Source organism: Cervus elaphus, chromosome 15, assembly GCF_910594005.1.
Source record: "Cervus elaphus chromosome 15, mCerEla1.1, whole genome shotgun sequence".
In the NCBI taxonomy this organism is placed as follows: Eukaryota; Metazoa; Chordata; class Mammalia; order Artiodactyla; family Cervidae; genus Cervus; species Cervus elaphus.
Window position 1 is genome coordinate 55,254,639 of NC_057829.1, and position 25,463 is coordinate 55,280,101.

General features: G+C 37.9%; 1 long non-coding RNA gene across 3 annotated transcripts; it reads left to right on the plus strand.

Moving 5' to 3' along the window:
• Positions 1-1,918: 1,918 nt before the first annotated feature.
• Positions 1,919-17,517, plus strand: LOC122708984. Of its 3 annotated transcripts, XR_006345371.1 has the most exons (6): positions 1,919-1,971; positions 3,547-3,708; positions 16,170-16,357; positions 16,550-16,668; positions 16,866-16,956; positions 17,181-17,517. It is a non-coding gene; the product is annotated as an uncharacterized LOC122708984 (long non-coding RNA). The 3 variants fall into 3 exon arrangements; XR_006345369.1 differs by having other exon boundaries at positions 16,866-17,517; XR_006345370.1 differs by lacking the exons at positions 1,919-1,971; positions 3,547-3,708 and adding an exon at positions 15,363-16,046 and having other exon boundaries at positions 16,866-17,517.
• Positions 17,518-25,463: the final 7,946 nt, after the last annotated feature.

Below are 25,463 nucleotides of genomic sequence, written 5' to 3' on the forward strand. Positions count from 1 at the left end.
TGTCCAACTCTTTTCAACCCCACAGACTGCAGCACACCAGGCTTCCCTGTCCATCACCACCTTTCAGAGCTTGTCATTCTCCTTGCACCAAACAAAATTGCATGGAAGAAGAGGTAACTGCTAGATATCACTCGCCACTGATATCATGGCCATTTTTCCCCAATTGTGATCAAAATGGCAAGAGCAATGGCTCTGCTAAGTGGATATAGATTTCTAGAGTGTTCCCTGAAGGTACAAGACCTTGGTTTTTACCAAATCAATCCCTCATCCATCGTTCATACTGTCCACCCTGACTTTAGATGATGTTACTAGCTGCTGTGTCATCACTCAGCTCAGTGGCTTCTTTATGAGAACAAAACTAGGATGGTCAAGACCAAGGCGGTGAGGTCTGGATGGGCAAACTTCATGTCATACTGGGCTATTTCCAGCCCCATGAGAACAGTTGGAAATTTGCCTGCAGAGTAGAGAAAAATGATCAAATCAGATGCCTCATCAATTATGTGTGATATGAAAGATTGAAGCAAGCTGGAGAAATCACGACCAATTCTCAAGTGCTTGTTTCCTATCATTTGTTCTGAATCCCATCATAGAAGGCAAGACCACTTAGCCACTGTAATTTGGCCTTAGGATAATTTTTTTGAAATATGAAGTCTTTATCTTTTCAAAAGAGAACATTATTCTTTACTGTTTGTATCACAATTTAAATACAATTTTATGCTCATGAACCTTTCTTTTCTACTGTTCTTTGTCAACAGTGGAAGGTAAATAAGAATACCATTTGAATAATGAATGCTAATAAAATTCATAAAGGGAAGAGTGTTTATCACAGAATTGAAAAATCAATGCCATCAAGTGCCTACACAGTCTAAAAACCCATATTCAAAACACATTATTATTTTAAGGACAGGGACCTTTAAAAGTCATTAGGATGTCTTAAGCCCTTCCAAATTATATGACCTGAGGATATTAAATAATTATTGCTTTTGATTTTTGTCCCTACATATTCCAGGAATAAATGCAAAGACAGTTATACAAACAAGCCTGGGCAGCTTGCTAAAAGCAATTGTTCAATCAAACAACGATCATTGTTCAGGCACTCATATTTTATGTTACATGCATCTCCTCAAAGGATTGGAAAATGGATCTCTAATTTTCCCTCAAGAAAGTTCTGATTGCGGTTTTGGCTTTCAGGGTATTAAGCTCAATACATAAGCCAAAATGTAAAAATACAGGAGGGTTTTTTGCTATCCTGACCCCCCAAAAAAGAGTCTCTAGGTATCTAAGACTAGATTATACAAATATTTTTTTTTAAAGGCATAGTCTATACAAGTAAGGAATTAGAGAAAATTAAAGATAAATTCAGCACTTTAGCTTCTCTTGGTCTTGAATTTCCCAGATAATTGTCCAAATATTTGCTGCACTTTGCATAAGGAGATACAGCTATCATTTTGTTGAGACAAAAGCACCTTTTGGATTTCTTTAGTTCATTTGTTAACTTATTTTATTAGCATGAGCTGAATGGTGAAGCCATGCATATAATCCAGCCCCCTGTATGGGTCAAAGCCACCAGATTGTGACTATAGAATCCTTCTACTCAGGTCGACTAAACACAATGAATAAACAAGTGAACAAGAGCTGAGTAACTCAGCAAAAAGATATATAAATTCTGTGCAATAAATATGAATCTAGATACCAGCTGGTGAGGAGCAGCATGAAACTAAAAATAATACCGTCGATCTTAAAATAGTGAAAACCAAGACTTGCCAGTAAATATTCACATTCAACTAATATTTATTGAGTGCCTACCCCACACTAGGGCCCATGTTAAGCACTTCTCAGATATCACCTCCTTTCATTTTCACAAGAACCCAGCCAAATAAGAGTTATAGATTTCTTTTTCTTTTTTTTTAAACAGAGGCAGAAACTGACATACCTCTGGGTTAAATGACAGGTTTCAAGGCCTGGCAGCTGGTAAGTCTAACCGGGTTTTGAATCAGGGTTTCCTGACTTTACTTGAGGTAGTTCCTCCCAGAAGCAGACCCTGAGCTAAGTTTGATTCCAAGTGATTAAGAAGAAAGTGTTCCCGGGAGAAGGTAAGTAGCAAAGGGACGGGCAGGGAAACAGTACATGAGTGCTAAGTCACTTCAGTCGTGTCCAACTCTTGCAACTCCATGGACTGAAGTCTGCCAGGCTCCTCAGTCCATGGGATTCTCTAGGCAAGAGTACTGGAGTGGGTTGCTGTGCCCTCCTCCAGGGGAATCTTCTAGATCCAGGGATGGAACCCACGTCTCCTGAATTGGCAGGCAGGATCTTTACCACCAGCGCCACTGGGGAAGCCCGGGGAAACAGACAAGGGTGCAATTATAGATGAAGCCTTACACTGAGGTTCTGCTTTGAGGCAAATGCAGACTTTGTGCTCCCTCATCAGCTAGTCTGGCTGGCCAGGCCCTTCCCTCTCTGCAGAGCAATGCTCTCAGGTATCTGTACTTAGCAGCAGAGCAAGAAAAAAAAGTAGAAGCTGGATGCAAAGAGCAGGAGAAAGAATGTCATCAGAGTTCACTCTAGACTCCAAGACGTGTGCTTCCTCCTGAGTTGTGTGTGTGTAACTTTGGAATAAAATTTTTTTCTCCCAAATTATGTAAACAAAAGTGTAACATAATAAAAGCACTCAGGACTTCCCTGGTGCTCCAGTGGTTAAGACTCTGGGCTTCTACTTCAGGGGGTACAGTTGGTAAAGTTCCACATGCCTCACTGTGGACAAACCTGAGAAGAGTTATTCAAAGGACATCTTCAAAGACTGTAGAGTTACATGGTTGGGAAATTTCTTTAGTTCCAACAGAAAAAAAAAAAAAATCACCCATATAAGACCTATGGCTTCAACAGTTTGTGTGAATGTGATATTTTCCCTTGAGCTTTCCTGGAACTGAAGGGAAAAGGAGACCATTTTTGTAATTGTTTTGCTTCCTCCCTCTCTTAATTTCACATTTTTAGAAGTCTATATTTGGATGAGGGCTTCCTTTGTGGCTCAAATGGTAAAGAATCTGCCTGGGTTCAACCCCTGGATCTTCCCTGGGAAGGGAATGGCAACCCACTCTAGTATTTTTGCCTGGAAAATCCCATGGACAGAGGAACCTGGCAGGCTACAGTCTATGTGGTCGCAAAGAGTCAGACATGACTGAGTGGTGGACTTTCAATTTCATTTCAATGAACCACAGTTTGTTGGTATAATAAGTCAATGAGGACCAATTCTATTATTGTTTCTTAAGAAAAATGAATTATTAGTACTGACATCTTGCTACATTTTTAAAAAGGCCTCTGTCATCCTTGTTTCCCTTCTGCAGCTTCTCTTCATGTCTTTACTTCTACTGGGTATATAATTGTTCTGATCAATAGTGGAACCAATGACATTTATTTCAATGAGCTGCATTAATACTTCTTCGGGATTGACCAACACTTTACCAATCACTCCTGGGAGCATATCTGCTCCAAGACCCCTTTAGTAATCAGGAGATCTCATCATCTCTACCTCTTTTTTTCCTGTTCCAGGTGCCATTACAGGCTCTGAACTTGACCAGGCAGGAAAGAGTCTACCTATGTTTAACACCATGATTGACCTTCACTGGCCACCAGAACCACAACCAATAAGTTGTGAATCTTCCATTGAGAACAATAAAAGTGTTTGCTGAGAAGGACTAACCCCTCTCTAAGGTATGAGCCACATGCTATGTTGCATTTAGCTAATCAAGTAGATTACATAGAAGGTCTACTAGGCTTTGAATGCTAACTTCCCATCCTTCTTCCCCAAGGACTGGGATGAAGTCTCTGACTCTGTCTCACGTGTATCCTTATCCTCCCATGTCATCCATGGCCTCCATCATTCATTGATCCTCGTGTCTGCTCATTGTATTTCTCAGGTTTGTCTGTGTCAGAGTGGGTACTTCATTCTGATTAGTCCTTGTTCTCCAGAGAGTCCTCTCCTTCTGTAGATGCTCAAAGTGCATGATTTCCACAAGGTGCTGCATTTGGCTCTCCCAAATTCAACTTACACCATTCTTGGGTGTAAAAAACAAGAGGAAAGTTGGTCTTCTTCAACACACACTCTATAACCAGCCAACCAAAACCACCAGTTACACCACAAATAGCTTCCTTCTCCTGCACTGTCTATCCTCTGACTGAGGCCCTCTGAGTGAAGTTATCGGTGTGTGAGTGTGCACACTTACTCTCTGACATCATTGTGCCTGTGCGCCAGGAAGCATCCCATGGTTTTATGCTCCCTCTCAGCATATGGGCTTCGCAGAGGTCCTCTGTATGTGGGCAGGGCCCGAGGTTCAGAAAGTGTTCATGCATAGTTCCCTACATTATTGCTCCACATGGAAATGTAGACTGGAAATTGTAATCACATCTTGGGCCAATTATCAGAATCTCTGCACCATAAAGAAGAGAAATAGGGAGATAGACTGATTTCTTTTAATAATCAGTACAGTTAGTGAAATATAACCTGTCACTTGCCACTAATCAAACATGAGTGCTTCAAAGTTTCTGTGACTTCAGAAAAGGCACTTACGCTTAATTTATAATCAGTTCCAGAAAAGTAAGTGACATTCCATAGATCAAATACGAGATAGCCAAACTAGGATACATTAACATCACATTTAGCTATATTTTTTAAATTATATGAAGCAATAAATTGAGATGGATTAGTAACCAGAGAGAAGCTGAGAAATGTTAGGCATCTGAAAAGACATTTATCATCACATATGCAATTGACTATCAAAAGTACTGATTGCTTCCATTACAGAAGAAGCCAGATTCTGATAAAGGAGAGAAATATTTCATAAGCATTTTTTAAAAGGTACTAAAATATTGCATACCTCTTTCTGCTTTCACCTGGATGGAGAACTGAACTCTTATTCTCATATTAGAAGCTCTTTGTCACTAAATCACTTCTCATTGCTTGAAATGTGGGCCAATTCTGTAGGCTTATCCTCAGATTTTTTTTGTTGTTATTACTATGGGTTAAAATCCACCATAAGGCTTTCAAAGAAGACTCAGGTATGATGCATAGAAAAAACTGTAGAGGTAGAGTCTCTTAGTATAAGAGGAGGCAACAGCAACCCGCTCCAGTATTCTTGCCTGGAAAATCACATGGGCAGAGGAGCCGAGTATGCTGGCATCCATGGAGTTGCAGACAGTTGGACACAACTAAGTGACTGAACACACAGCCCACACTCATAGCATAGAGATGGTTTGTAATTCAGAGGTAATTTCATAAAGAAAGAATCATGATAGTAAAACATCATACCACTGTGTTGTTTTTAATGTAGCATCTAAAATGATTTAAGTTGGATTTTGGAAGGAACCCATGCAAAAGACAGACCTAAAACTAATTTTTTTCCTGAAAATAATATCAAGTAGATGTTGATTTGAAGGGATGGAGTAGAGAAGTGTATTGGGCACTGTCATCCATTTTGAATGTAGCCATGATCAGACATGAACTGGTGCCAGGCAAAGATGGTTGGTTCAAATCTTCTGTGCTTCTCCCTCTTGCTCAATCTTTAGATGTCTAATTATTACCATCTTTTTATTTTTCAGCATTAACTGAGATTTCTGAGCTTTAGTCTCTTTTTCCTAATTATAATTTTTCAAATATATGAACAGTTTCTGATTTTACAATGTCAGATAAAACCAAATGAAACAAAAGTGCTCACTGTCTTAGCTGACCAAGGACCCAAATTTCAAGCATCTAAGAGATGGTTAAAGGAATGAAAAGATGATGAGATTCCTAAAGGATATGGAAATAAATATCTTTGATTCTCCCTGGAAAAATAAAAATAAAAAATTGTACCTGATGAAAAAGTACTGAGCCTTTCTCAGGGTCAAGACTTATGTGGCCTAACCCTAACCTTTGCTTGCACAGATATCTGAGACCTGAATTTAAGAATGAAATAAATTCCTTCTCATCAACAGTTGAAGGTAAAGTTATATCAGCAAGCCTTGAGTTAAAAAATAAAAGTGTCTATCACCTACCTATCATCTACATATTTTTGTTCATCATTCTGTAAGGAAAATTTTAAGATTTTAGAATGGGAAAAAGGATTACTAGGTATCTATTCAGTGGAATGCCAGAGTCTTGGGGTAGTCTGCTCTTACAGGGCTGTGAACCTTTGTCTTTCACTAGGCATTATGCTTTGTTAGAACTTTGACCACCTGATGCGAAGAGCCAACTCATTGGAAAAGACCCTGATGCTAGGAAAGATTGAGGGCAGGAGGAGAAGGGAGCAACAGAGGATGAGATGCTTGCATAGTATCACTAACTCAATGGACATGAATTTGAGCAAACTCTGGGAGATCGTAAGAACAGGAAAGCCTGGTACACTGAAGTCCATGGGGTCACAAACAGTCAGACATGACTTAGCAATGGAGCAACAACAGGCTGTTATACAACACTGAAGAAAGACACTAGCTAGTAGAAAATGGAAATTACCCAATGCAAATATTTCCTCTTGGCTTTGCAAATGATTCCTGTTCATGGCAGTGCAAATGAATTTTGTCCAGTAGAGAGTATAAATTAAATCCACATTGTTAGAACCAGTTCTAACAACTTACCTGTTCCCTTATTAATGTGTCAAAAATATTTTTGACATGTGTTCATTTTCTATATATATGAGTCATAATTTTAGATTTGTTGGAAGACTAATAATAATACTCAATCAGGGTCTTCTTTTCCCTTTTAGAGTTAAAAGGATTCTGGAGAGAGTGCCATCATGCCAATAGGAGCAGAATCTTTTGGTACCACTGTGGAATACTTTTGCAGAATACCAGAAAGATTTGGGATATATTGGGTGTTGAGAAGGCTCAAAACATTGTGATAATGAGAACAAAGAACCAACTGTCTTCTCTCCATACTCATGTTTCTAGGTGTGCACGACCCAGATCTGCTTCTGGGGGAAAGGGACAGAGGAGAGAGAGAATCCCTTTCTTGAAACTTTTCTCTTACCCTTTGTTTCTTGACTTAATATTTCTAACACATCATTATTTGTTTTGCTTTCTTCCTAGAAGAAATTTCATAGAATGCCTGCAATTTATACAGCAGATATATTTATGTTGGCAAGCTGTCATTTTCATTTCTTTCAAGAGAAAATAATTTCAAAATACTTTGTCAGTAAAAATTTTGTACATCTGTCTTTCAAGAATATATATCATGTCATCCACTATTCCTTCACTCACCCAAACCCTATGATTAACCAAAAACCTTAGTTGATTTAAACAATTTCTTGCTAAATGTTACAGTGCTTTCCTATAAGCTACCAGGGCAGATCCTGGGCAAGGCTGTAAACTGTGAATAAGATGCAGCCTATGATTAGGGAACAAGAGCAGCAAAATTCAACTGAAAGCCATAGGATTAGTAACAGACTGGCTCAGTGATTCCCAAGTAGAGTTTGTGGTTGTAGACTAGTGAGAAGACAGACTTGCAGCAGAGAGTGCATGTTGAACATGCCTAGTCAACTCGGCCTGCTGCTGAAACACTGTTCATCTGTTTCCTTCTCTGGAAGTTGACATCAACCGATGCTATGTCCCCACGAATGCCCATGAGCCCAGCCAGGGAAGACCTTGGAGGGAGACCTAAATATGTTTCTTTCCCTACATATTTGAGCTCCAAAGATTCATAACCACCTTCAGGAAACTTACTGTAAAATGTTCAAGAAAGAGGAGGAGAGAGAACATCAGGGAAGAGGCATTTGCCCACACACCTTTGTCCCTGCCTTGGGTTGGAGGAGTATTCCTCTGCAGACCTATGTATGTCTGGGGCTGCACTTAGCACAGGCTGCAAATACAAAGCAGGGTTATCAAAGGAGATCAGTGTCCCCTCCATCGAAGGGCGACACCTGGTCTTAGGCTTGGGCTAAGAATATATACTTGGTTCTGTCTGTCTTGTATGACTTGGTGTCCAGGTCACTATATGACTCTCTACTTCAGGGCTTGGTAGTTCTCTGCTTGAGCTGCAGTATCTGCTATCTTCCTTGATTTATTATATGAAAATAAAATGAGTGCCAGTTTATTCCAGCCACACACTTTCAGGGTGGGTGCTTGAAGGTGAAAGAAGTAGTAGGTTTGACAGTACAAGTCAAAGTGAAAGTCGCTCAGTCGTGTCCAACTCTTTGTGACCCCATGGACTATATAGTCCATGGAATTCTCCAGGCCAGAATACTGGAATGGGTAGCTGTTTCCTTCTCCAAGGGATCTTTCCAACCCAGGAATCGAACCCAGGTCTCCCACATTGCAGGCGGATTCTTTGCCAGCTGAGCCACAAGCGAAGCCCTGACGTGTACAAGTAGTGTCTAAGAAATCAAGAAGCAAATACGTGTCTCTAATCTAAAACTGATCAGACTTATGCTTTTTTAAAGCAATTTAAAAACTCTCAAATGCACAGAAAAGTTTATATGTATAATTTTTGCTGAATCATTTGAGAGAATGTTGCAGATGTCACAATCCTTTATCCCCTTACAGAATCACAATGTAATAAGCAATTCAACATGGGGAGGGAGGTTCAGGAGGGAGGGGACCCATGTTTACCTATGGCTGATTCATGTTGATGTTTGGCAGAAACAAATTCTGTAAAGCAATTATCCTTCAATTTAAAAATAAATTAAAAAAAAAGAAATTCAATACAGATACACTATGATTCTTCTACCATTCTTCAACATATAGTCCATGTTCAAGTTTCACCCTTGTCTCAATAACGGTCTTTATAACAAGTTTTATTTTTTGATTCAAGACTCAACATGGTAACTGTTTTCAGTCTCTTTTTATCTAGATTAGTTTTCAGCCTTTCTTTGAACTGAGTTAGACATTTTTGAAGAGTACAGGCCATTTGCTTTGTAGAAAGTCCCTTAGTTTGTGCTTGTAGGATGGGTTCCTTGTGATAAGATCTAGGCAAAGATATTGTGGGGGCAGGGGAGGGGCAGAAATTCTACATAAGTAATGTCATGTCCTTCTTAGCACATCAAATCTGGAATTTTGTGATGTTACTTTGTTTTATTATTGGTGACATTAGCTTTGATCATGTGTTTAAAAATGAAAGTCATACAGGATTTGGCAGTAGAATGAATAGTATAGAAGGTTTATTCTACTCTATTAAGTAAATTTCTGTATCTAATAGACTAATATGTGAGGAGGTTGGATCTTTCAGACTATACAAGTAACTTATTCCTTAATAAACATTTTAGCCAATGGTTTAAGTATCTGTAATGATTCTTCCTTGAAACAATTTGTTATTATAGAGTTTGAAAATAATGATTTTCTAGCTAGTTCATTTCTTTCATGTATGATGGTAAGAATTCTGCTGAAAAGGGGGGCTTCCCCTTTCTCTCTTCCTCTTTCCTTCCCGCTCTCATTTCATCTTGATGTGACAGCTCCCATTTCCTATGCTATTTTATTAGAATTTTAACCTGTTTGCAATGGAGAGTCTATGACCACTTTGTAGTTATTTGAACCATGTGGATAACAAAGGCACCACATCACCCTTTTCATCTCTGTAACCACTATACCACAAGCTTCACTATATCAGTGTACACAAACATTTTTAAATATATCCCACACAAAGAAATACATTTCCCATTATAATCCTGTGTTCATATACCTATGTATTAACATAAGCTGAAAAATACCACTTAGGTTTATTACCCTTAACACATGCAAATCATATTGTCTAGCCTATTGTTTTTTTAAAAGGTGACATCCATCTATGTGAGTCTGCTCGATATACCATAGCAGAAAACCACAGACTGGATGGCATGAACAACAGGAACTTGCTTGTCAGTTCTGGAGACTGGATCAAGTATAGTCAGATTCAGTTCCTCCCTGAGGATCCTCTTTCTGTCAGCAGATGCTTGCCTTCTCACTGTGTCCTCACAGCAGAGACAGAAGAGAGACACACACACAGAGAAAGAGACTGAGATGGGGTCAGGGGAGAGGGAGAGAGAGGAAAAGTTCTTTGGTGCTCTCTGGCCATCCCTTCTTATAAGAACACTAGGACCTCAGGATATCATTTAAACCTAACCACCTCTCAAAGGAATCATCTCCTACACCATCACATCAGGCATCCAGGCTTCAACATATGCCTGTTGTGGAGGACACAATTCAGTCCACAGCACCACCTCATAAATTGATCTCATATCCATCATTGGGTAACAACCCACAGTTTGAAAAACTCTGTTCTATGACTCATATTTTGCCCACCGTCTCTGAACTCTAGGGAAGTTTCTACTAAGTTCTATGTTAATCTCTCCTATTGTTCTAACCATATGCACACATAAACACCACAGTCCTATATGATGTGTAGGTAATAGTAATGAGAACGTATAATGGCAAACATTCCTTGAAATAAAAAAAATATGGCCTCCCAAATTCAAATCCATTATCACATAAAAACAAGTTCCAACTATTTACAGAGTTGCAAATACACTAAAACCATGTTGTCTGGTATTCAGAGCGAGGAGGCCCATTTTATACATGGAGGCCGTTTGCATGTGGGACCCATGGATTATTCATTATCACTCTGTTTCCTGGTCATTTCAATTACTCATTTGCCTTAATCAGGCTGACTGATGTTGTTTCTTTCATCAAATAACTCATTGTTTGACTCAATCGACCAAGTAACAGCTTGTGTTCTGGAGATAGTGCAAGTAAAGGCAGAGCTGACAGTTAATCTAAATGAGACCATTTGTTTTGGGTGGATCTTAATGCAGTCTTAAGGAAAACAACCATCAGAAATTATTCCTGGACAGATAAGATAATAATTTTGAGAAACAGAAGGTAGCTATTATTTAAGCTTTCCTTCTTTTTAATTTGTTTCTTAATAATGTGAAGCTAGTTGGGAATGATGAAAACAGATATCAAATATTTTTCTAAGCTAATGAAATATTTTTGTCAGGAATTTAACAAATGAATTTGTTTTATTATCTAAAGAAGGTCCATAGAAAAAGTTGCTGGGGATTAATCACTCAAACCTGAAATCAATATTTTGATATCTCAGATACACTTGAGAATGTCACTGAGTCATACTACCAGTTCCCTAGGGCTGGGTTCTTTAGAATATTTCAGAATGCAATCCATCCTGGAAATCTATATTTCTCCAAATAAGATAGTTTCTTGTGTTCACCATTAAGCTTTTTCTTTAGTGAATTTTAGGGTGATTGGTGACTCCCATGTTAAAATTGTCTGGGCTATAATTGTCAAAGTGATCATATTCTATGGTATAGAACTATGAGTCTTATATAGTCATTTACTGTTGGTGCTAACTTTTACCTCATTGTTATATTTATATACTGTTCCTGTCTAAATAATTCCCACCAACCAATGAAGATGGAATAATCTCTGCACAAATAGAGGTGATGATCGAGTGCCTTAATTTTCATAAGACATCAACCTCTTTCTTTTTACTGTCAACCAGTTTTTAAAGACCAAAGATGGTCCAGAATCAGCAATACAGAATCAGTTCAGTTCAGTCGCTCAGTCGTGTCCGACTCTTTGCGACCCCATGAACTGCAGCACGCCAAGCCTCCCTGTCCATCACCAACTGCCTGAGTCTACCCAAACCCGTGTCCATTGAGTCGGTGATGCCATCCAACCATCTCATCCTCTGTCATCCCCTTCTCCTCCTGCCCCCAATCCCTCCCAGCATCAGGGTCTTTTCAAATGAGTCAGCTCTTTGCATGAGGTGGCCAAAGTATTGGAGTTTCAGCTTCAACATCAGTCCTTCCAATGAACACCCAGGACTGATCTCCTTTAGGATGTACTGGTTGGATCTCCTTGTAGTCCAAGGGACTCTCAAGAGTCTTCTCAAACACCACAGTTCAAAAGCATCAATTCTTCGGCCCTCAGCTTTCTTTGTAGTCCAACTCTCACATCCATACATGACCACTGGAAAAACCATAGCCTTGACTAGATGGACCTTTGTTGGCAAAGTAATGTCTCTGCTTTTTAATATGCTATCTAGGTTGGTCATAACTTTCCTTCCAAGGAGTAAGCGTCTTTTAATTTCTTGGGTGCAATTACCATCTACAGTGATTTTGGAGCCCAGAAAAATAAAGTCAGCCACTGTTTCCACTGTTTCCCCATCTATTTGCAATGAAGTGATGGGACTGGATGTCATGATCTTAGTTTTCTGAATGTTGAGCTTTAAGCCAACTTTTCCACTCTCCTCTTTCACCTTCATCAAGAGGCTCTTTAGTTCTAAACATTTTTCAGAAGAAAAACATGGCATTATCTAGTGCCTGAGTTTTTATCCAAAGTTCAATTATACAAAATGCATGGAAGATCGCCTATATGATCTATAGCCTCTTCATTGCTCAGTTTTCTTGAATTGAGAGAAAGTATAAAAAGCAGTCATAATAAATTTGCCTTACATCTATATAGGGATGCATGCATGCATGCTCAGTCGCTTCAGTTGTGTCTGACTCTTTGAAACCTATGGGCTGTAGTCCACCAGGCTCCTCTGTCCATGGGGTTCTCTAGGCAAGAATACTGGAGTGGGTTGCCATGCCCTCCTCCAGAGGATCTTCCTGACCCAGGAATCAAATCTGTGTCTCCTGAATTGCAAGCAGATTCTTTTCCCTTATTGTCTCCTATACTTAGAGAATAGGCAGAACTTTTCCTTTTGTCCCCAAAGAGAAAACAAAATGATTGGATATCAATACAGAAAAGAGTGATGAAATGTCTCTATTTGCTCAGAATGGCCTGGTTCCTACCTGTTGTTCTACTGTAATTAGGAATAGTGACTTCTTTTATCATTTTCAAAATTGTTTGGGTTTGAAATAGTAATCATGTGGTCCCTCTATCACAGGAACACAAATTCTGCCCAGTTTGGAGTTAAGAAAAGGAGACCAAGCATTTTCCCTCTCAGAAACGGAAGTTTTCTTGCTTACAGAGTTTGTCCTTGTGTCATGAACAAACCCCTAAACAGTCCACCTGAATATAAACAACATTGGATCCAAGGATCTGGGACTGGTCAGGTCTTGGAAAAGTAAAATTCCGGCTTTGACCAAGTCTTGGAAGCAGTATGGACATTTGAATGTTTCTCTGCAATGTCTTGAATAGGAAATACAGGGTTAGGAAAACTTTTTCTTCACAGTGATTACAGGATTCAAAGTAAGACCATAGTCAAGGAGGAAGATTTCCTTAACTTTGATGAGTTCTTTGGCACACAACTCAAACACCAATGGTATCCTGTAGCCTCATGCTGATGACTTTAAAATATTTGGATGTTATAAAAATAACTTATTTCTATGGTGTATAGGGCCAAGACTACTGTTTGGAACCTTTTATTCACCCCTACAGGGGCTGTAAAGAAAAACTGTATGCATGAGTGACACTCTAGGAACAAAAACTATTTCTTTCCTTTAATATATTTATAAATCATCAGCGTACTTTTGTAACCCCAAAGAGTACAATATCCTTACATAGGATGCATACCAGAGTCATTATTTCTTTAAAAATCTTTTTTGAAAATATAGCAGCAATTTTCATTTGAAAGTCAGACATCCTACAACAGCTAGCAAATTGCATACCCACGAAGTCAGCTACATTTCTGTCCTTTCCTTGATTGGAGAATTGGGCAGAAATGATCAAGATCAATCCAGGATGCATGAATTTCACCTTCTTCAGTTTCTGAATGTTATATGAGGCCTGTAATTTCGTCTATAAGATGACGCTCTTAGGGAGTGAACAAAGAAAGCAATTGATGCTTTATTCTTATTCTTGCAAATCATTTTGCTTATTACCTTCTTCAAAGTACAATTGAGTGAATAGTGATTATTCTTGCATAAGCATATATGTGGAAGAAGCTAAAAATGAATGGCATGAAAATAGCTTTCAACTTCCAAAATCATTTGTTCAATCTGCCAAATGAGGCCAGATTTGCACAATGGACGTCAAACTTAGAATAGACTCTTCAAGTTTTGTGGCTGGCTCTGGATCCAGTAATGTAAGGTGAACGGAAGTAAAAATTACTAATGTAGATTTTTCTGCCTATGGTCAGGACTGTAGGGAGAATCTAAAAACACATCCTTATTTCTCAGAGTACACATTACAGCTTAACAAGCACTGATGTAGTTGGTAGGTTGTATTTGCAAAGCTTCAGAAGCACATGGATCCATCTAGAACTTGAAGCATGTTTATTTCAATGCCATGTCTATTGAGTTCCTACTATGCACTTTATATATTTTTAAGGTATATATTTGTGAAATTAGTTCATGGATTCTATTCTATGAATGACTAGAAATAAATGTTTAGTTGGTTCAGTTAGCATAAATTTTTCTTCTTTTTCCCTTGTCCCCCATTATAAGTATGTATCCTTAGTCAGTGCTCTTAGAGTGTATAAATATATTTTTTACTATCTAAATTATTTGCAAATGACTGCCCACATGAATTTCACTTCATGAATTGCCATTAATTGTATATATCACTCTTCAGCTTACACATATACAGTGAACTCTCACTTAGGCACAATGATTAAGGAATGGTCACTAATAGCTAACTGACCATTCTGGTTAACTGATAATTATATGACACATTTCCAGAAATTAAGCAAACTTGCAAGCACTATGTAACACATCATTTAACTTTGTCTTTCACAGGCACAGGGGATTTTAGAATCTTCATGTGGCTCAAACTCTATTGTTACATGAACACCAAGGCTTATCAAAATTTATCTTTGGAATATATTTTATGGGGTCTCAGCCCTCTTTTCCTCATCCCTGACTAATTTACTTCTGAAATCTGAGAGTCTGTTAAAAGGATAAGTTCATTTTACTTCTCTGCTTAAAAATACCAATGGCTCTCTCTTTCTTTCAGGATAAAAATTCAAAATTGTCAGTATGGTCTGGACCATACATACTTTTCAGGGTCACACATCATCAGGCTTCTCTATTTCCCAGTTCCACTCAGCACAGGTGTGTCATCTCTATCTCTTCAGTCTATCCTCCAGTTAGAAAAATGATTTTCAGGTCCCAGAAGTCTCTGTGTACTTCTTGGCCTCTGGGCCTCTGCACCTGCTGCCCCTGTGACTGGACCATTATTTTTCTGTTCTATACTTTCTATCCCATTGCACGAGTAATTCATATCCCTTCCGATATCAGATTTACCATGGATTTATCCAAGTGCCTTGCCTGCCTCTCTGATATCTCTTTGAGCCTAAGCCCATGCATGCATGCTAAGTCGCTTCAGTTGTATCTGACTCTTTGTGACCCTATGGACTGTAGCCTGTCAGGCTTCCCTGTCTATGGGATTGTCCAAGCAAGAATACTGGAGTGGGTTGTCATGCCCTCCTCCAGGGGATCTTCCTGACCCAGGGAACCCACGTCACACTGTGTACCCTACATTGGCAGGCGAGTTCTTTACTGCTAGCACCACCTGGAAAGCCCCAGGGATCCCATAGCAGATCACTAAACGTCCTTCATCTCAGCACTTTGGACTCAGATTTCCTGTTTATCTCTCTGTCTCCCCAAGTATTTTAGGGCCTCCATGGTAATGAGTTAAGTCTTTCTCACCATTAAAAACCCGATGCCCAACACAGTGACAAACATAGATGTCACTCCATATATTTTAATGAAATAAATGAACCTACTGATTTATCAAAAAGCATAAAATTTAATCTGTTTAAATATCACTTTTCTATATGCACTATGAGAAAAGATAGCAGATAAACTATTTACAATGAATCTTTAGTTACCTGGATGTGTGCTCTAGAAGATTCATTCTAAAATTAATACCCAATATTAACATGTTTGCTTGACACTTCTTTTCAGAAAAGATAAATGCAGATTGGGCAAATGCAGAGCTGGTTAGGCCAAAACCAGCTGGTTAGGCTGCCCTTCATAAAAATGAATATAAGATTCTGCTCATTTGTATGCTCTGATTATTACAAGAGAAGATGGATTACAGTCTATGTCCTTAGAACAAAGAGTGGCAGAAAATGAGAAAAAGGAACTGTGGATGGATCATGTTAAAGAGATTCTCCAACCTGGTGAAACTGCAAACTAAATACGGTAAAACTCTGAGAATTTAATTAAGCAATTACATACAGGAAAAGTATTTAATTAAGAAGTAATCAACAGGATTTCAAGTTTGTTAAGAAATAATCAAACTCAACTGATGTCTTCATCTTCCAGGAAAGCATCCTCATAAAGAAATGGTACCTCCCACCCTCAAGGATGTGACCAAAGACAGAGTCTGGTGGCAATGCCACAGCTAGGAGAGAGGGCTCCTAGCTGTGCACGCGTGAGAAGACCTGGGGCAGGAAGTCTGCCTTTGTAGTAATTGGCTGTGCTGAGGTGATTAACGACCCTCCAATCCAAAGGTTTCCAGACATAAATGCTTATTTCTGATGCACATTTCGTGTTAGCTGTGTCTGTTACAGCTCCATGTCAGCATCCCTTTACTGCAAATCCCAGCTGAAGGAGAAGCACATTTGGGGACATGGCATTCTTATGGGGAAGGAGACATGAAAGGCAATGTTTAAACACATAATCACGGTTATGATTCTTTTCAGATATGACGTGTTACAACTGCTTCCATGCCATTGGCCAAAACACATCATCTGACGAAGCCTGATATTAGACTGAAGAAGTGCCTGCCAGCCACACAGAAGCTCTGCAAGTCATGTGTACGGTAGGGTAGCGCTATGTGCTCTTTTATAAAAGGGAGTGACTACTTGGGAACGATAATATAATGGACTGACAGTCCTTGAACTGGGACACAGAGAAGACGGAGTCAAAATGAGGAACACGGCAGGGACGTGTGAGTTTGAAAATGAAAGGCCCTGTGGGATAACATTTCTAAAACCTGTGTCTATTCCTCTCTTATAGGTGGAAGCTGTGTGGCTTGGAGGTTAAGGACTCGTGCACATAGATCTCTGATTGTGCTGGATGGGAATCTGTTTATTAGCTTGGTGACCTGGTGAGGCACTTCACTTTTCTGAGCCTCAGTTTCTCTGGCAGAGTCCATTTTCTGATCACGAAATATCAAAGAAAAATCCACATGCTTCTCTTATATTTAATCACTTCACCTGCAGTTAAGATGAGGCCATTAAGACAGGTTCTGGGCAGTTGGATAGGAAATTTCCAGATATGGCCCCTAAAATCGGCCCTGAGACCCTCAGCTTATTTTCTTCTATTCTGTAGAGCAAGAATTGGAGACAATATAGATCTCTGAATTTCTCTTTGGAGAAGACTCCCACAGGAAAGCTACCCAACCCACCTAAGACTGTGCTGGGGAGACAACTCTAGGTTGGTGTTAAGTCATTGAAATCTATTTTGTTTCTGCACTGATCATTCATCTACAGAAGAGACCAAAGAATGAATTGTGTTTTACAAAGGTGAATTGAGATAATTTACACAAAGCATGGAGACTTCCCAAGTGGTGCTAGTGATAAAGAATTGGCCGCCAAGGCAGGAGATGTAAGAGCTGCAGGTTCCATCTCTGGGTCTGAAAGATCCCTCAGAGAAGGGCATGGCAACCCACTCCAGTATTCTTGTCTGGAGAATCCCATGGACAGAGGAGCCTATCAGGCTATAGTCCATAAGGTCACAAAGAGTTGGACATGCCTGAAGTGACAGCATGCATGTAAAGTGCAGAGCAATGTTTGGCACAGTAAAGGCTCATTTTGTGGTGTTATAATTTATTTTAAGGTCATGTTAATTTAGAGATTAAGAATAAAGTCTTTAAGATCAATAGATCTAGTTTATATTCCAGTTCTGCTACAAACTAACCATGCATGTTAAGAACAATTTTTAACTTCTCTATGCCTCAATTTCTTTGTTTATAAAATGGCAATAAAAAATAACATTCAACTTACAAGGCTGTGAATTTATAATAAGATAATCCATGTGGTGGTGGTGGGTGGTGGTGACAGGTGGTGATCTTTTGCCTGATCTACCGTTATAGAAGCAGAGTTGACTGTCAAGTAAAAGAACTAAGGTGACAAGCTTATGTAGAGACTGAACTATGATTCTGATGTGATCAACTGAGCTGACTAGTTACAACGTAAGTACTTCTAGAACTGTCTCCATCCATAAAGAAAGTGCCCAGATAATGGCAGACTATCTATATCACTAAGTGGTTTTTCTGCTGAAGACATGAAAAACTTAGGAGCTGGGAAAACACATATATACCATTTTAACTTTGTTGTGTTTGTATTTCTTTTTTAATAATTTTAATGCAGTAAGGGATGCAGCATTAAAAATTATTATGTTTTCTATTAAAATACATAGTTTATTGTAGAAAGAAGCATAGATATTTGTGCATCAAAAACTGCATAGTTCTAATACAAGAAATAACTAGTAATTGTTTTGTATTTACATTCAACCATTTTTCCTATGGGTGAGCTTTGTTTATTTAATATAGTTGGATTTTCTAGAGTTTTATTAAAATTATTACATAAATATTGTTTTCAAGGACTTAATTAAATGAATTTACCAGTTTACTTAATCATATATTTATTTTGGGTCATTAATTTATTTTATTTTTTGCTATTATAAATAATGCTCCTGTTAATTTTTCTGTTATATATTTTTCCATGTTTTGATTTATCAGGACAAATTCACAGAATTGAAATCACTAAGTCAGATAGAAGAAATATTTATAAGAAATAATAAACTGACAAATTGTTAACCCCAGAAATACAGTCATCTCTTGATATACGCACACTAAAATCCCTTGATTCTCAAGTCCTTTACATAAAATACATTTGCATGCACATATCTTTTACATAAAATACATTTGCATACACATATCTTTTAAGTAATCTCTATAAAACTCATAGTACTAATACAATGTAAATGCTATGTAAATAGTTGTAAACACAATGTAAATACTATATAGATAGTTGCTGGCAGGTGCAACAAATTCAAATTTTTCTTTTTGGAATGTTCTGGAATTTAAAAAAATGTTATCTATCTGTAGTTGGTAAATCTACAGATTTGGAACCTGCAGATATGGAGGGCTGACCATATATGAAAATTATGATTTCATGTGGCCCATCATGGTTTTAATTTTTAAAGAAATATTTGCTAATTGTTTGCAAATATTTACTAATGTATTTATAAATTTAAATATATAATTATTTTCTTAATGATACAGGGGTTTGAAAAATCTTCCAAGTTTATTATTAGTGCATGGTTTTTGAATCATCTCTTTATGTCAGTTGCCAATATCAAATATTTTCATTACTGATTTGCATGACTGTTTCTAAAATTAAAGTTATTAGACATACTGTCTTCTAAATTTATATCATCCTTTATATCAGGAGAACTAGAAGCTGCCTCTGTTCTTCTTAGCTCACTTTTAACTAATTAGGTGGCTATTTTTTTTTTACTATCTCTCATATACTCTCACAGGCTTCCCAGGTAACTCAGTGGTAAAGAATCCACCTGCCAATACAGGAGACGTGAGTTTCATCCCTAGTCGGGAAATCCCCTGGAGAAGGAAATGGCAACCCACTCCAGTATTCTTGCCTGAAAAATCCCACAGACAGAGGAGCTTGGCAGACTATAGTCCATGGCATTGCAAGAGTCAGACACAACTTAGCGACTAAACAATAAAAACATATACTCTCATAACTGGATTTCCCAATGACTGTAGTTAAAATCAGTGGGTGAACTTGCAAGCTTAACAGAAGCAACTCTCCCTGAAGATAGACCTCATGCAGACTTTTCAACTTTTATTAGATAGATTTGGTATCTGTTTCTTTCTTTTTTAAAAATAGCGTAGTTACAGAATTTTATTTAAGTCCCTGTCTTTAGGCAAAATGTTTCTTCTAACACAACTCGGAACTGTCAGAGAGGTACTGAACTATGGCTGAGTTTCTGTGTTAATTGAAATTTGAGAAATAATTGGAGTCTTCATAGAAATTTCCATTTCTGGCTATAACTCACGTTGCTGTTTGAACTTCAGACATTTTAGATTATCTCTTCACAGATTACAGTTCTAAGCACTGGGAGTGTTTTCTCAGAATTTCCCCCATGGAGGTGCCGTTTTCCATGATTGCCAACTTTTCTACTGCTTTGTACCAGGACAGGCAGACTCTGTGATACAAGCTGTCAGTTGAGCTTTTATGTGTGGCTTCTGCTGAGCCTACGTTCATGCCTGCCATTAATGTAGCTAAGTTTCCAAGTGCACAGTGCTAAGCAGAAACCCTCAAGGTTACATGTGACTTTTTTATATAGTGGATTCTATTTGGACCATTGTTTCCCTCAGTTCTCACCTATTCTCATGTTTTAAGCAGCAAATCTCAAAGATTTTGACTTAAGGGATTTCAAATGCACCAGTATAATACCCTGCATAAAACTGCTATTGTAAATACCACAACCAGTGTCTTCTAGCATTAAAAGGCATCATCCATCCTTTCATTCATTTGACAAATATTGACTGCCTAGAGGAGCTAGTCTGCCTGCATTTGAATTTCAATTCATTAATTTAGCAGCTCTGTAAATTTAGGTAAGTCTAATTAATCTTCTCAGTTTTTCTCATCTGAATTGCATTATTTCAACTATGATGACTATAATCCAGGCACTGTGCTAGATGTGATGAACACTTCAGTGATTAAAACAAGCATGGTTTAAACTTTCATGGAGTGTAAACTCAGTCAGGAGAGGTTTCTGGGTTTTGGAGAAGATAATAGAGGATGCCTAAATTTGAACCTCTCTACCTAGCTTCATATAATGCACAAAGGATAACAAGGAGAGGAACTTAAATCTTCCATAGTGCACAGTTACAACTTTAGTAGGCAGAAGAATGTAAAAAATCTCAATTGACACATAGGTGAAAGAACATGTCTAAAAATAGTGGAGTCTGCTCAGGAGTCCAAAAGAGTTGAGAATCAGATGGAAATTCTGTAGAATGAGAGAGAGGGCAGTGGCATCAGCGTGTCACTATGACACAGATAATATCAACTGAAGTTTATCCCCAGAAGGACTGGGTCTTCATTCTGAATGAAGAAATAATATAAAGTGTGTGTTCAGAAATGAATAGGAGCTCTGGCTACCAAGAAGTCTAATGGAGGATTAGAAAGAGAGCGTCACAGGCAGGTACCACCACCATGGAATCTGTCTCTTGGGAGCTCAGAGAAAAAGGGGAAGAAGGAGGCATTTGAAGGTAAATGCCACAACTTAACATGATAAAATCAAAGATTCAGAAGACAATGGACCCAAAAAGTCGCTTATTAAAGAAATTGCACCTCACTGTAGCAATAGAAGGAGACTTTCCTAAACCAAGAAATCAAGTAAGCCACTCAAACTCCTATAATACTGCTTCTCTAGGAAAACCCAACCCAAATGCAGTTATTGGATGCCAATAACGAAGAGTCCCAACACCCCTACTGAGTTGTTACACATAATAAAAGCAGTGGTTCAAGGAAAATACATAGCCTTAAATACTTATTATGTTAATAAAGATTTCTTTAAAATGCTGGTAAATTAAACATCCAGCTCAAATATTTAAAAATTTTTAGACAGAAAGAAAGCAGAAGGAAAGAAATGTCAAAGACTACAAAAGTAACAATTTATAAAACAAAAACATGAGGACTAACAATTATTCTCAATTATTTTCACATGTGATAATGATGATCCTCTGTTTAAAAAGTCTCCTGAAGTCTTCTTACATTACTGATGGAAGGCAAAAAATGATCCAGTCACTCTGGAAAAGAGGGATTTTTCTTAGAAAGTTAAACATGCACTTATCATAGGATCTATTAATCCTGTTCTTTGGCATTTACCCAAGTCTCATGAAAACTATGTTCACTCAAAAGTCTGAATACAAATGTTTATAGTAACTTAATAATCACCCAAAACTGGAAACATCCCAGTCCTTCAACTGGTGTGCAGATAAACAAACTGTGATACATCCATAACACAGAATGCTCCTCAAAAATAAAAGGAACAAACTATTAATGAGTAAAACAATATGGATGAATATCAATTGTGTCAAAGAAGCTAGACTCCATTTACATGAAATTCTGGAAAAGACAAAATTATAAAACAAAAAGCCAATCAGTGGGGTTGGTAGGAGGATTAATTATAAAGAGGCATAATGGAAATTTGAAGGAAGTGTTCCATGTCTTAATTTTAACTGTGTTTACATGACTATAAACATAGCTTAAAACATGGAACTGTACATTTGAAATGGTAAATTTTCCTGTATGCGAATTATACCTCAATAAATCTGACAGCATCTCAGAGATTTAAGTTCTAGAGAGTCTTGCTAAAAGGTTTACAGATAAAATGAAATCTAATATTTTATTCAAGATAATCTGATGGTTTGGAGAGTAGTTGGAAGTATACATAAAATCAGATTGCCCAAGGGTTGCACTTGGTTGAAGTTAGAGTGGACTTGATTCCCCCTGGGTCAGAAAGATCCCCTGGAGGAAGGGATGGAAACCCACTCCAGTATTCTTGCCCTGGAGAATATCATGGACTGAGCAGCCTGGTGGTCTACAGTCTATAGGGTCGCATAGAGTCGGACATGAGTGAAGTGACTTAGGCCCATTACTCTATCCACCTTGCTATTCTGTATATTTGACATTTCTCACCATAAACAATATTTTAAATGTAATAAGTTCTTTGGAATTAGAAATTAGTCAACACAGAAGAAAAAGTCAATTTCACATATTCTTAAGATCAAGATACAAATCTTGGTATATTTTGCAGTAAGCTGTTATGTTGTTATCACTGAAAAAGACTTGTTGGAAGTCTTGAACTTGAAATACTAATTTGGAATTTTATGAAGTAGGTATGCTCCATAGGAGTCCCATATTAAACAAATTAAATTGTATTTTTCTTAAAGTGCTTTATATCTTGATGTGGGCTTCCCAGGTAGCCCAGTGGTAAAGAATCTGTCTGCCAATACAGGAATTGTAGGATATGTGGGTTTGATCCCTGGGTTGGGAAGATACCCTGGAGGAGAAAATGGCAACCCACTCCAGTATTCTCGCCTGGAGAATCGCATGGACAGAGGAGCCTGGTGGGCTACAGTCCACAGGGTCGCAAAGAGTCAGACACAATTGAGCACACATGCCTACACACACACACACATCTTGATGTATGGAATTTTAGCATTCTCAAATTTATTTGTCTATATAATCCTCTTTTTTTTTTCCAGAGTGTTTGCAGAAATAGCATTGCATGGAACATACTTGAGATTCCATACAATACATATCTATAGTTGCTTAGGTGCCAAGAGGCAACTTAATTCTGAGATTAAAACTCGGTGCTAAAAAAACAAAAAACAAACAAACAAAAAAACCCCACAAAACTCGGTGCTTCATATATTAGGGTACTGTTCTCTACTACATCACATAATTCCCAGAAGTAAAGATGCTTAACAAAATAGAATTTATTTCTCCCTCATATGTCTGTCAAATGAGGGTATTGGGGTAGCAGGTGACTTTCCTTTATGTAGAATTTTCGGGAATTGATATTCTTCTCATATTATTCCTTTTTCATCCTCTAGGGGCTCAGATTCTTCTTCATCTATTCAGCTCCAAGAAAGAATGAAGTCACCTTGATAACTTAACCACCTTTGCCCAGAAGTGATACACATCACTTCTGCTTCCATTTCCTTGATGACAGTTAGTCATATGGTCCAACTAGATACAACAGGGTCTGAGCAATGGAGTTCCTGGCTGGGCAGTTGCTTTGCATGAAAAATGAACATGAATTTTGATGGACAGTTCACTGCTTCTACTATGGGCAGCATAAACACATGAGCAATTCAACTAATTCAGTATTTCTACCAGAGATTATGACTTTAATGATCTGAAGTGTGATCCTGGCATCAATATTTTAAAAATTTCCAGATAATTTATTTCTCAGTTTGAATTAAAAAACATGAGTAGTCATTAATTTTTAAAGAAGAAATTTCTTTCTTCCTACTTTTTCTAGCTTTAGTGAGATACGATTGACAAATAAAAATATATGTTAGGCTGGACAACGTGATTTTTAAGAAACAGGTCTGTTATGTATAGGACACCTCATTTTCTATATTACAAATGAAGTGAAGTGAAAGTCGCTCAGTTGTGTCTGACTCTTTGTGACCCCATGGACTGTATAGTCCAGGGAATTCTCTTAGGCCAGAATTAGGCCAGAATACTGGAGGGCGTAGCCTTTCCCTTCTCCATAGGATCTTCCCAAACCAGGGATCGAACCCAGGTCTCCCACATTGCAGGTCGATTCTTTACCAGCTGAGCCACATGGGAAGCCCTTATTACAAATAACCCAATGGAAATGCTAACTTATCAAAAGATATTCTATTTAAAGTCAGGTCAATATGAAATTAGGTCAATTAAAATTAGGTCAATATGAACAAGCACTGCTAATGTGATGATCTGCTGCCAATGATATCTGGATCCCTGGGCAGTATTCTGCAGAATGCTATGGCTTTGCTTACCAACCAAAATAGATACATTTTCACCCAGCATACTCCTAGAATATAAATCATTCAGATGGCTGAAACTTATTCTTTGATGGCATGATAGATCACTGGGCAATAGATCCTTGAAGAGATGCTATTTTTCAGAAGTTGCCTTTAAACCATCACTCACACTGTCACAACAGATCCAAGTTTTATAGCCCCACAGCTAATATTCTAAATTATTGAAATTGACACTAAGCAGCATGTCCACCATAAAAGACTTTATATAAAAGTATACTTGAATTTTATTTCATTTATTTTGATGGATTGCATTAAACTAATTTGAACTTACTACACAAGTGTCCACAACTACATTTCTCTGCTATGTGTCTAGGAGTTTTTATCTCTATTCTTTAAGAAATGATTCATTTTGTTTTAGCCACACAGGTCCAGAGAACACTTGTCCATCATATTTGTATGTAAAGGTGTTTATATTGTTTCATTATGGAACATTTTGTTCCCCCTGGAATGGAGACAATCATAGAAAAGAGATGACCTTTATCTCTGTGCATAACTTCATTTTGTTTCTCAACATAATCAATTGGTTTCTATGTTTGTCAGTTTAGTTTCATCAGCCGCCATAATGGTCAATTACTAAATAAGAATTGATCACCAAGTGGCCTGATGCTGTTTCCTTAGCAACCCTGTGCCCAGTCTAGTTATTTAAATCATTTAAATGCCTAGATCAGATTAGCCATTTGCCATTTGATCAATAGCACAGTGACCTGCATAAGACTGACTAATCTTATTGTGCACTTAGGCAAAGTCTTAGGAGGAATATAGTTGTTTAATTAACATACAAATATATTTCCCTGGGCAAAACAAAGTATTTGCAGATATGCTATCTAACATTGCAGCTATTTTATTTTTCTATAAAGTGAGAAAAATGCCAGCCTTAAAGTCTATGGTACAAAACCATAGATAATTTATTCATTTAACAAATGCTAATAAGGACAAAGTAAGATTTTATGAGCTGGATGTTGTGGATATAGTGATGAATA